We start from the raw sequence: 10,863 nt of genomic DNA, 5'->3' as shown, positions 1-10,863 counted from the left end.
TGCCAACGGGCTGGCCGCATCCCCCAGGGTCCGGGAGATCAGGGTAACGCATGAGAGCCAACGGGGGCCTCACCAGACTTGCCTTGTCTCCCCCTACGAGGTGGCAGCCTGTCCGTCGGTTCTGCAAGTGTAGAAACCGCTCTTGCCTAATTGTATGCGATCGCTTCACCTCGGGAGGCCCAGAAGCCGTGGGAGGCCAGCTTCCGGCCCGGGCCCTACCGTCCTGCATCTGACCCACACAAAGGCGAATTCAAAGCACACACGAGGTTCACCCCCATCTGCACTCACTGCGTAGCTCTGATTTGGGGCACAGACAGGGGGAGGGGCAAGGACAGTGTCTGCCAGGAGGAAAGGCCAACCCCCCACCAGCTGGTCTTTCTCCCGTGTGGGAAGGGCTTCCTCCCACGTCCCTCCCAGGTCCCTCCCAGGTCCCTCTGCTCTCGAGGGCAGGGACTGGGCTGCCATGTGCATGCTGTGGTCCCCCTGCCGGAACAGGGCCTGGGTGGAGGAGAATGAACCCCCAGTTGTCCCTGACCCATCCCGGGCAGGACCAGCCCAGAGAGGTGATGTTGGCTGCAGGATGCACAGAGGACAGAGGCCGGCCCTGGGGAGAGAGGGGGAGGGCGGTGCTGGGGTGGGTGGGGAAATGGCCGGGGTCAGCATTTTGGCAGCAAGCCCAGGAGCCATCAGTGGGGGCCCCTGGAGGGGGAAGGGACAGGTTTCCAGTGTCCCCTGGGAGGGCAGGAGCAGGGTAAGGGTGCTGGGTGTGGGCTCCACAGAGTGCCAAGCTGGGCCTCATCCTCACACCTGGGCCTCACTGGCACCTGCAGGCAGCCTGGGGCCTAGAGCCAGGGTGGAGATGGGGGCAGCCGCAGGCGGTTGGTGGGCTGTGGTCTGGGGGTGCTGGGCCCCGTCTGTCTCCAGCCCTGCTGGTCCCTGGCTGCACCCGGGTCAGTGAGGGAGGCAGGGAGGGCAGACTCACGCATGCCCTGCTGGGAAGGGCCCCAGGTGCCCGCAGACCACGCCCCAGAGAGGCCGCAGTGCAGAGAGCTGGCCCGAGCTCGAGTCTTCCCACCTCCCTACGCCCCGCCACCCTCATGGCCCATGTCTTGGATTTCTTTGATTAAGAAAACAGAAATTCCCCTGAGATGCATGAGCCTCAACATGTTGAGGATTTTCTGTGTCTCAGAAGCTTAGGCCCCTTGCTAGGCGACACTGTACAGCGGACTAAGCGAATCTGATTCACCCGGAAAATCCACCGTCCAGCCTGCGCTGTCTCCCGGGTGGGTTCAGTCTGCCCCCGGCGTCGTATCCCCGGACTCACTCGTGAGGCGTCTCCTGACACCTCTTCGAGGTGCTGGCACGCGGCGTTTGGGGGGGCTGCTGCTCAGGAGCGAGACTCGCGGCGGGGGGTGCCCTGCGAGCAGCACGGACACGGTGACCGTGTGAGCGGGCGTGGTCTTTGCTGGCGTGTTGCGTGCTCGCACGCCCAAACACAGATCTGACGCTGTTCCACACACAGGCCTGGATACATGGACGCTCCTCCTCGGGGGCCATCTGAGCTGTATTGGAAATGTTTGCCCCGTAGTTGTACAAATAGGAGAATCAGTTAAGCAGTTATGAACTGGGACATTCCTTTAAAATGCACCTCTGTCTTTAACATTTTAAAACGAAGCTTTTGTTGTTGAAAAGCCGCTACACACAGAAACCCCAGGGCCTGGTGGTCGCGGCCGTGCTAACTGGACACCGCCACGGACAGGGAAACCCAGGAAGGAGCCTCCGAGCAGGCCGGGAAGTGGCGCAAAACTCAAGCATTTTAGGCCAGAGGAACCTCACTTTTAGGGCAGAGATTTACCAACTAAAAGAAAAATTAAATTTTCCACCTTAACAAATGTGTTTTCCTGTTTTTGTTCTTTTCCCCCTGGAAACCTCCGATTCTACTCTGGCTTCTCAGGACACCTTTAGGGGAAGCCGCAGAAAGGCGTGGCAGCTATTAATGAGAAGCCACCTGCACGCAAGACCCCAGGTGGCGTGAGGGACAGTTCCAGGGAGGCGTAGGTCGGTGGTGTGCTGCTGAGTGCTAACAACCAGCTCTCCGAAAGAAGCAAGCCCCGGCTCTCCACGCTGTGCCGTCTCCGTGGTGTAAATATTCCCGCTGTGGCTGGTTTCCGGCTGCCCACGGGAGCTCAGCGTGGCCTGGGGCGAGCCCAGCGTAACCCGCTCCGGCAGGCTGGTAGGAGCTGCCCCCCAGCCGCTGTGGGCTCCGGCTTTGGAGCCTGGAGGGCTGGAGGCAGCATTTGAAAATAAGCCCGTATTTCTCCCGGGAGAAGCCGGCCATCCTGCCACCGTGACCTGAGAGGACATGTGTGTGTCTGTGTGAGAGAGAGAGAGACAGAGAGGAAGAGTCTAATCCTGAGGGGGAGAAAGCGGCGGCCCCGGGCATGGGGGGGCTTCATGTGTCACGTGCACCACGCATCGTCCTGTCCCCTGGGGCACTGGCAGACCTGCCTACACAGGGCTTGGGAACCACAGTTGCCCCCGTGTCCTGGGGGGGTGCTGCCCGAGGGCTCGACCCCAGAACTCCCGTCGGGAGCAGGAGGGGACACCAGTGCAGTTTGTCCATCTGCGAGGACCTGTCCCTGGGCCACCCAGCCCCAGCCACCGCGGTCTGCCGGCGAGCTCGGTGGCTCAGACGTCTGCAGAGCACGGACTAGCTCGCTCTGCCCTCCCTGCCAGAGACCCTCTCAGTGTTTCGGAGCCCACTCGGCCAGAGCGCTGAGGTCACACTGTGCCATCGAGGGGCACCGAGCTGGGGCTCCGTCGGGCTGCGGCCATCCTCCTTCTCCTGGGGAAGTCTCGTAGGTTTCTGTCTCGGATCGGGGCAGGCCCTGGCCTCCCCCCAGGCTGGCGGGGCTCTCACCTGTGTCCCAGTGCTCGGTGGGGAACAGGCATGTTCGAGAGACTTGGACTCCATCCGCTGTCCAGCAGGCGGTGGGGTGTCACGGCAGGGCTGCTGCCATCCGGGAACAGCGAGGCCCAGGGAACACACAGCTGCCCTCCTGCACACGAGGGCTCTTGGGTCTGTTCCCGGAGGCACCACGTGGAGAGGAGGAGAAAGACGGACGTCGGCGCGGTGTGGCTGATGAGGACAGTCGCGACCCGTGAAGGGCCGTGGGGGACGGTGGCAGGCTCCCTGCCATGAGCATACAGCCAGGCTGCCCAGCTCCACGGCGGGGAAGGGGGTGGGGGTGTGTGTCAGGGAGGGACAAGGAGCCGCTGTCCCCACCCGGAGCTTCTGCGGCTCTGCGGGGAAGTGTGGTTAGAGGAGGGGGGGGCGTGGTGGCTGAATGAGAGCATTTCCCTGGTGGGGAAGTGGGAACGGAGACCAGGGTGCTTCGGCGCTCACCCCATCCGGGGCCTCTGAGGCCCTGGGACGGCAGGTGTGGGGACAGGCTGCTCTCAGCAGGTCCCCACGCTCCCCTGGGCACTGCGGCTGCGCAGGAGTTTGGTTCCTTCTGCTTCTGTCAGGCCTCTGAGAACTGTGAGCAGGAGTAAAGGGGTAACATTGTCACGGTAGACAGGTAGGCAGGTTAATGTACGTAAATGACCTGCGGCAGGGCTGGGACTCGGCTGCCAGCCATTCCTGTGGGTAACAATTGTGGTCCCCATTTTACAGATGAGAACACTGAGGCTTAGAGAAGTCCTCTCACTTGTCCCAGGGTGCCCAGCCTCGCCCTCGGCCCCCATGCTCAGGACCAGCCGCTGCCGATGGCTGTCACGTGTGCCTGCCGCGGGAACGTGGGCAGAGCCAGGCAGACAGCCCTGCACAGCGGTTTGGTCCTCGCGGGGGCTGGGCGTGCAGGGCCGGCCGGCAGTGGCAGGAGGACCACGGCCCCATCATGGTCCCACCTGAGCTGGCAGCTGCAGTGGAGCTGGAGCTTGTTCCAGAACGTTCCTGTGCTGCGTCTTGAGTGCAGCCACCACCTCCATGGGGCTGAGACAGCGTAGCCTGATCGTGTGGCCTGATGGCGTGGCCTGATGGTGTGGCCTGATTATGTGGCCCTGCCACCCCTGGTAGACGGAGAGTGGGAGCGGGTGGCTCTCGCCAGAAACTCAATGTCACAATCTCAGCGGAAGGGGACTGGGTGCCCTATGGAAGAAGCCCTGGGCTGTGCCCCGACCCCGCATGGCCGTCTGTGTTCCCAGGGTGCTGGGCAGCCAAATGACGGCCAGTCACCCTGGATTGGAGCATTCGGCTCAGGGGTGCTGTTCCCGCAGGGAGCCGAGCCAGCGCCTCCGTCCCCAGAACGGCCGGCAGGTGCGGAGGCTGCTTGGGGTACCTGGGGAGGCCATCCGGGCCCGGCCAGGACCAGGCCCGGCCAGGCCCACGTCCTCCCTGGGCCTCAGGTGATGGCACCTGGGTCCTCCTGTCCCACCTGCAGACAGGGCTGGGACTGGAGCACCTTCAGCAGTGCCCACCTCTCGCCCAGGAGCCAGGGCACAGGCCAGTCTGTCCTGCAAACCTACTGAGGCACAGTTCCATTTTATTTTTTTTTTATTTGATCGATTGGCCCAGTAGTGGCTTAGACGAGGTCCAAATTTGCTATTGTGACGTTGTCTCTGTGGCCGTTCATTCTTGATGCGGGAGTTGAAAGTGTAAATTGTACACGAGTTTGGCTTTTTTTCCAAGTGGCAACAAGGTCTAAACACCTGAACCATCCTTAACAGAAGGTGCTGCCGGCCCCTCGCCGAGCCGGAGCCCACCTGTCCATCTCTGCTTTGTCTCCGTGATTTGTTTTTGGCTGTGCGCTCGGGCGAAGGGCGTGGGCCGTGACCTCACCCCGGAGCCTCCCTGCATCCTTGCTTTTGGGAGAGGCCGACATTCTCCAGAAATAAAAGCTCACAGCCCGGCTCCATTCGGAATCTCCCGAGAGCATGCCGTTCAGAATAGCACTATCAAGTCTTGGCTAAATAAGGCCATCACTTCTAAATTAGCATTTTTCAGGAAAAAAAATATTTGCCGCATGCCAACTTGCAGATTCCATAAGTTTCCGTTTAATCTTATACTAAATTTACAGTGGATTTAATTAGCAATTCATCTCTTTCTCTTTATTTGTGTGTTTCTCTTGAAACGAGATTTGAGATGAATTCTATTTTCTGTCCCGGGGCACAGTGTTAAGTCTGGTCTCCAGCAGTGACGGGGAAACCGCTCTGTGGCACCTCTCTGTGTAGGGATGTGTGTGTCGGTAAAAGTGCGTCTTTCTTTTTAAAATGAAATAGCAGAGCCCTCACGCCCCACCTGGCCCGTGGGACCTGCCGCCGCTGCAGGGCTTCCTGGGCTCCGGCTCTGCCCACAGGCGGCTCCTCCCCGCCTGCTCCCGGGGGACAGCTCCTGACGCCCCCGAGGGCACCCGCGGCCCAGTCTGTGTTTGTCAGCTTGGCCAACCAAGTGCCACCCTTCAGTCCATCTCATTCTTGGGCCACCTGAGCTCACCAGCTGCAGGCCGCGGCGTCTGCGTGGCGGGGTATCCTCCCAGGGGTCAGTGTGACCTTTAGCACCAGCAGGTCTCTGAGAGGGGGTCACCCAGGAGCACGGCCTCCTGATCTGACCCGGGGCCTTCCACACCCCACACGGAAATGTGTGAGTGCACATGTGTGTGCATGCGTGCACAGATGTGTGTGTCAGTGCATGGGTGCCTTCACATGCGTGCACACATGTGTGCGGGTGCATGTGTCTGTGTGCCTGTGACCTGTGTGTGTGAAGGTACCCATGTGCAGGCGTGGGCACATCCACATGTGTGTGCGTGTGTGCCGCGGGACTCCTCAGCTCTGAGGGCAGGGGTGACAAGGCAGCCTGCACTGTGGCTCTGATGACGCCCACCTCGCCAGGGCGGGACCCGCGCCGAGGTCTCCGCGCCGCCCTCTCCCTTCTCTGTCCCCTGGGCTGGGCCGTCTTCCCCCGGACGGGTTGGCAGATGGATGTGCAGAGGGCGGAGGTTTCCTGGACTGTGTCTTGGACATGGGGTTAGACGTCGCCCACGGCCCACTGATGTTCCCCGTGTTTCCTTTGGGAAGTCCCCGTCGCCACGGCTCACGTCCGCTGATCTTTCCCTTTGCCGTGTCTAACCTGCGCTGATGACATTCGGCGTGTTTCTATGTCAGACGCTGGTTTGCGTCGTCGTGGTTTTCTCCAGGAGTTTTCTCGTTGTTTGTTTACGTTTTGGCGCCAGCCCTGCCTTTACTTCCCGGCCGGCTTCCCTCCGGCTTCCCGAACAGACAGATAACGACTATTGTTGTCCCTGCCGACCAGCTTGTCCTCCGGGTGGCTTGTGGTCGATTCCAGTGGTTCTCCCATTGCGGGCCACATCTCCTGCTGCTTTGCGTGTTTGGTGACCTTGGCCGCACGCCGCACACTGTCAACGGGACCTTGCTGGGTGCTGGAATGTTCTTAGGCTTCGTTCTGGGAGGCAGTGAAGTTACTGGAAATGGTTTGACCCTTTTAGATCTTGCTTTTAAGCTTTGTCAGGTGAGACCAGAGACGCTTTAACCCAGGGTTGATTTTGCCCGGAGCCGGAGCCAGAGCTGGAGCCACGCCAAGGTGGGTGTGGCCAGGAAGTGGCTGTTGGAGCTTCTGCCGTGGACAAAGAGCCCCCAGCATGGGAGCGTCCCCGCAGAGTCCCCACGGGGGTGGGGGGGATCAGAAACCCCACGGCCCAGGCTTGGCACACAGGGCCGGTCTGGAGCTCTGCGAGATCGGGGAGCCCAGCCCTGTCTTTCTACCTCCTCTGCTCTGAGCGGCGTCGCCCTGAGGGTTGTGCTCCGGGGGTGCAGGGAGGAGAAAGAGGAGAGGCAGGGGCACTATCCAGCCAGCCAGCACCTCCAGGAATCTTCCGGAACCCCACGCAGCACCGTTGGCCTGGGCTCAGTCCTGTGACTGCCCTGGGCAGCCTTGGAGCCACCAGCTGAGCTCCATGCGGCCTCCACGTGCCAGGTCGGGCCTGTGCAAGGAGAACAGTGCACGGGAGCCCACACAGCCACATGCGTGTCCTTGGCATGCTCTGACCCTTGCTCTCCCCGCGCCCTCCCTTCCGTCCCATGCACCTCACGGCCGCTCCCTTGCGAGAGCCCCGGCCCCCTGGCGTCACCTCCCTGCCATGTGGCAAAGCCCAGCCTGCTGCACCCCCTCTGCGCCGCACCCCACGGCCTCCTGTTGTGCTTTTTTGTTTTTTTTTTACCCACTTTATTAAAGTGAATGATTTGGTGAGATTTTCACACACACATATCAGTGAAACCATCGCCACAATCTCGGTTGTCAACACACACGTCACTCCCAAAAGCTTCCTCGTCCTCTGTCCTCTTTGTAATCCTCCCCCTCCCACCCCCTGTCCAATTTGTGCCTGATTTGCTTTGGCAGCCATGACATTCAGAGTCTCTACCTCAGGATCTCCATGGAGGCTTTCTGGAATGTTCCTGAGACACAGGCTTTTCTAGGTCCTCTGTGTGCTTGAGTGTATGGGCTGCAGGTGGCTCAGGTGCTCCCCGGCTCTGCCTCGCAGCTGCCGCCCAGCAGGTGCAGGACTGCCAGGCTCCTGGGCGTCCAGCCGACCCCCAGCCACTCTGAGGCCGCCCCGGCACCACAGTCTGCGCGGCAGCCCCTGGGGCCTGTCAGTTCTCACACTCCCCGAGCTCTTTGCTCTGATGTATGTGTGTGTGCATGTGGGGTGTGTGTGTGTGTGTATCTGTGTGTGCATGTGGTGTGTGTGTGCATGTGGTGTGTGTGTACATGCAGTGTGTGTCTGTGTGTGCATGTGGTGTGTGTGCATGTGGTGTGTGTGCATGTGGTGTGTGTGTGTGCATGTGGTGTATGTGCATGTGGGGTGTGTGTGTGTCTGTGTGTGCATGTGGTGTGTGTGCATGTGGGGTGTGTGTGTCTGTGTGTGCATGTGGTCTGTGTGCATGTGGTGTGTGTGCGTGTGGTATGTGTGTGCATGTGGTGTGTCTGTGTGCATGTGGTGTGTGTGCGTGTGGGGTGTGTGTGTGTCTGTGTGTGTGTGTGGGCTCAGTCCGGAGTGCTCACTGCCGTGGCACAGAGAGGAGCCACCTCCGCGGGGTCGGGAGGCTCACAGGAGCCACGCTGACGGGGACGCACGGGACGTGGAAATCAGCTCACGAGAGGAGAGGGAGACGGTCTTGGTGCTCAGGAGAGTCCAGCATGCGGAGAAGCTGCCCTCCCAGAGTGCAGTCACGGGTGGCAGGGGGGAGAGGCAGTGCCAGCGGCAGGCAGGGAACGCAGGCAGGGAACGCGGGCAGCGTGGCGTTTGTCACCGCGCCTGGGGACACAGCTGCATCGTGTCGCGCCTAAGAGGGTGGGTTCCACTGCTCAGCGCTGTGTGATCTCAGACAAGTTACTTAACCTCTCTGTGCCTGAAGGGTATCACAATACCTGTGTTTTAGGATTGTTGTGAGGAGTAAATAAAATGACAGCAGGTAAGGAGCTTAGAACAGTTCCTGGCAGACAGAGCACGTCAATAGATGTCATCTGTTCACATTAAGAGAACAGAAACAAAGTCAAAGACGTGATGAAGGAAAATTCCCCAGGCTGCAGAAAGGCTGTGTGTGCAGATCGGGTAAGTGCATCGTTGGCAGGAGAGAAACACAGCCCAGCACGCACTTGAGCTACAAAGAATAACAGCAGATCAGAGCAGGCTGTGCCTCGCAGCACCGCGGAGCTGTCGAGCACCAAGCCATCCGCATGCACTGAGCCGCACGGACACACGTGTGCTGTGAGTGGGATAAAACCAGCTGCAGGAGAAATGTAGAGCGGGACGTCTTTCTAAAAATCTTGGTCCTGTGTGTCCTGCAGGACAGGCACCTCCTGGAGGTGGCTCTTGTGAAGGGTGTGCGAGGCGTAGAGCCACCGTGAGCAGCTGTCCTCGTCCCCACTGCACTTTATGGCTCAGCACGGCCCCATCTGACGCGCGCAGCCCACGGGGAGGTGGGAGGGGCACCGGCACCCTTCTCACTTGCAGGGAGGAGGCCGAGTCCCCAGGTGCTCGGCGCTGGCTGGAAGCCGGGCGGGGGCCCTGCGTCTCTTCCCTGTCCCCTGCACCCCCTGCCTGTCTCATGCCTGACTCTCCTCAGACTCACCCAGGGAGACCCAGAGTTCCCTGGCGTGCAGCTTGGGGGTGTCTGCGGCCCAGAGCTGTCCTTGTAACCAGGCAACACTGATAACTTTTAAGCTGGTTTGATTACCCAGAAAAAGCCAAGCGCCCCATCCAATTCCATCTCTCCCGCCAGGCAGGAAACATCTGCTGTTGCCAGGCAACGGCTGGGTGCTGAGTCTTCAGAGGCGGGGGCCGGCCTGGCTCCCACGGTGGACGCCGGCTCTCCCGGTAGCCTTTCCCGCCACCCCAGTCACCGGCCTGTGCAGCCGAGCGCTGCCGTGGCCCTGGGCCCGCGCCAATGCGCAGAGGCTGCGGGTCAGGTTGACGCCTCTTCCCCACACCGCGCAGAGCCGGCTCCCCTCACTCACGGGGGCTCGTCCATCAGGGGCCCCTGGGGGGGCGTATTCCCTGAATTATGCATGTCTTATTGACCTTGCCAAACCGCGGCGGCCTCTCCTCGCATTTCACGTAGCGCCGTGACTTGCTGACTGGAAGATGGCCTCAGAGGACGGGTGATCAGGGGTCGGAGGGGCCGCCAGGGAGCATCTGCCTGAAGCCTTTTACCAGCAGTGCCTACTTTTACTTAGCACGAGCACCGTGTGCGCACGCGTGCACACAGTTTGTGTGTGTGTGTGTGTGTGTGCGTGAGTGCATGCATGGTGTGTGTGTGTACGTGTGTGTGCATGTGGTATGTGTATGTGCAGGTGGAGTATGTGTGTGTGTGCATGCATGGTGTGTGTGTGCGTGTGGGGTGTGTGTGTGCACGTGGAGTGTGTGCATGTGGTGTGTGTATGTGCAGGTGGAGTATGTGTGTGTGTGTGCATGGTGTGTGTGTGTGCGCGTGTGGGGTGTGTGTATGTGCAGGTGGAGTGTGTGCATGTGGAGTGTGTGTGTGTGTGCATGCATGGTGTGTGTGTGTGCGTGTCGGGGGTGTGTGTGCATGTGGAGTGTGTGTGTGTGTGCATGCATGGTGTGTGTGTGTGCGTGTGGGGTGTGTGTGTGCACATGGAGTGTGTGCATGTGGTGTGTGTATGTGCAGGTGGAGCATGTGTGTGTGTGCATGCATGGTGTGTGTGTGCGTGTGGGGTGTGTGTGTGCACGTGGAGTGTGTGTGTGTGTGCATGTGTGCACCCAAGTCCCCGGTGAGAGTCTGGACATATAAGGCAGACGGAGAAGGAGCTGGGCTGGCTGGCCTGGGGGCTCCCGGGACCCCACCCACCCAGGTCCCAGATCCCTCTCTCTGCCCCACCCCAGAGGCACCTCGGGGAGGTGATTGGGAATCCTTGGTCTCCTTTCACAGTTGGGGAAACTGGCCCCAGACAGGGAGGGAGCTGGTGGCAGCCCAGGTGTCCAGGTGTGTCCTGGCGGTGGGGTGGGACAGGGTTCTTTGTGCAGAGCAAGCCAGCCCTGACATGAGGAATTCTTCCCAAACACCGGGCCATGCCTCCTGCGTGATTGTTTTTGGAGAACAGTGAGAGGCTTCTTGCTTTCCTTCGCCTCAGGCATGGGGGAGGCACCCGGAGAAGCGGCCTGGACGAGTCCGGGGTCGAGAGCAGTGGGATCAACTGACTGAGCACGTTCCATCCGCAGAGGGGCGGGATGTTTCCGTCACTCTCCTTCTCCATTCCTGAGGTTGGAAAGAGGTCAGGGCTGGATGCCCCGTCGTCTGGAAGCTTGGCACTGAGATGTGCCCCAGTGC

This window comes from Eulemur rufifrons, chromosome 1 (assembly GCF_041146395.1).
Source record: "Eulemur rufifrons isolate Redbay chromosome 1, OSU_ERuf_1, whole genome shotgun sequence".
NCBI classification, from domain to species: domain Eukaryota; kingdom Metazoa; phylum Chordata; class Mammalia; order Primates; family Lemuridae; genus Eulemur; species Eulemur rufifrons.
Note: the sequence above shows the minus strand (reverse complement) of the source record.